Below are 2,074 nucleotides of genomic sequence, written 5' to 3'. Positions count from 1 at the left end.
AGTTAAATTGAGGAGAAACAAGAGGTGCACAAACAAAAAGTTAAAACCATAGCCATGTGGAAATGAACGCCGCCATCCTTTCTTCTTCTTCCTCTTGAGGTTTTACGGTCGTTGGCAGACAATATACTGGAGCATTGTCGCCCTCTACTGTCTCATACGTCACATTGCCAAATTCTCAATTCAGATTTTAGACAGAGGAGGGCGATAATTTTAAATTTGGTCTCTAAATGCCACAGCGTGAAGAAAGAAGCTCGAAGTCCAGTTCGAGTCTATCCCTGACACTAAATTGAAAAGCTGCATTTTGAGAAAAAGTTAGGTAATTTTAAAAGCATTTGCTTCAAATGTTACATATGTATGTGTTTGAGCTCATTGCAAGTGACAAATAACACATTTTAATATGAAAACATAAGTGTTTAAAGGTTATTTCACGATTTACCACAGCACCATCACAGATCAGGAAGAGATTGTTGTAGGTTTGTGTAATCCCTAGGTCAAGGGTGTCAGACTCGGGTTGGTTTGCGGGCCGCAATAACATCAACTCGATTTCATTTAAGATATAATATTTTGATTTTTTTTTATAAACGGATTAAATGAACTGGATTAAAATCCCTGAATATTCCGTTTTTATAGATCTAAAACAATGTTTATTGTAGCTTTTTAAATATATTTTTAGATTTTATAAAATGATTTTTGAACTAAAAACACAGAAAAAATGGATTAAAAAATTACAATTATTGATTTAAAAAGGGGAAATCAGAAAATGTAATATACATCTATAATTTTAACTTGAATTTGATCCTAAAACAGAAAGTCGGCACGGATCATCTTCTTTGCCGGTCCACACAAAATGATGTGGCGGGCCAGATTTGGTTCCCAGGCCGCCACTTTAACACATGTGCCCTAGGTTGTTCAAATATAAGGTAGTGTGGCCGAGCGGTCCCAGTCTCTCAGGAAGCGTGGGTTCAAATCCCACCACAGCCATTAACTCACAAGATGAATATTGTTCTTTTGTTGGAGTGCTTATGGCTCCTCACTAACCTGTAAACAAAAATGTGAAAACCACTGGTGAGAGAGCAATGTCCCGAACACACAATAGGCGTGTCGCGTTGGCACACCACTGTGTCGCTGACAGTACCTCTATCTTCGCTTTGATCATAATGATTTTTTATGAGACTCCTTTTTGCTATATCAACGGTGTAACAATGTTGTCAAAGAAGAATTTTCATATTTTAAAAGTGTGGTAATACTAAAGTAATGCAGACATTTCCAGGTATGCGGCCCAGTGGAGCGAGTGATTAGTGCGTCGGTCTCACAGCTCTGGGGTCCTGGGTTCAAATCCGGGTCATGCCCATCTGTGTGGAGTTTGCCTGTTCTCCCTGGGCCTGCGTGGGTTTGAGTGTGGGTGTGAGTGTGCATGGTTGTTCGTCTCCTTGTGCCCTGCGATTGGCTGGCCACCGATTCAGGGTGTCTCCCGCCTCTGGCCCGGAGACAGCTGGGATTAGCTCCAGCACCACCCGCGACCCTAATTAGGATAAAGCGGTTCAGAAAATGAGAAGAGATGAGTTTCCCTCTTATCATACAAAACGTGTATCATTGTGGTTTGTTGTTTGCGTAAATGTATGTTACTATTGATATCCGACGTGCGTTTCCACTACTTTAGGTTGGATTGTCTGCAATTAAATCGTCCTTTGTGCCAGATTGAATGTTACCGCTTCTTGGCGTTTTTGGCTAAGATCAAGTGTAGTATCTGTTCTTATCTGTTTAATATCTCTTATGTCCTAAATGGGGACCATATATTAAATTGGTGTTTTGGACGGTACTCGGATGATTCGCCTAAAGACGTTTTGCCGACGGACGTTTGACAGATGGACAGGTCGCCGAATGGACGTTTCACCGAACGGCCATTCGTCCGAACGGCCGTTCAGCCGAACGGAGGTTCGGCCAGACGGAGGTTTCGCCGAAACGGGATTCGCGCACTCACCCCGCCCCCGGATCGTGTGTGTACAAGTTTTTCAACCACGGCCTGTGGGCCATATACGGCCCGTTAGGATTTTTAATCTGGCCCGCCACCGGC

General features: G+C 42.6%; 1 pseudogene; it reads left to right on the top strand.

The window, feature by feature from the left end:
• The first annotated feature begins 1,707 nt into the window (after window positions 1-1,707).
• Window positions 1,708-1,846, top strand: LOC144066414 (U2 spliceosomal RNA; annotated as a pseudogene).
• The last annotated feature ends 228 nt before the right edge of the window (window positions 1,847-2,074 follow it).

Source organism: Stigmatopora argus, chromosome 20 (assembly GCF_051989625.1).
Source record: "Stigmatopora argus isolate UIUO_Sarg chromosome 20, RoL_Sarg_1.0, whole genome shotgun sequence".
Lineage (NCBI taxonomy): Eukaryota > Metazoa > Chordata > Actinopteri > Syngnathiformes > Syngnathidae > Stigmatopora > Stigmatopora argus.
This window is presented reverse-complemented; position numbering and strand designations above follow the sequence as displayed.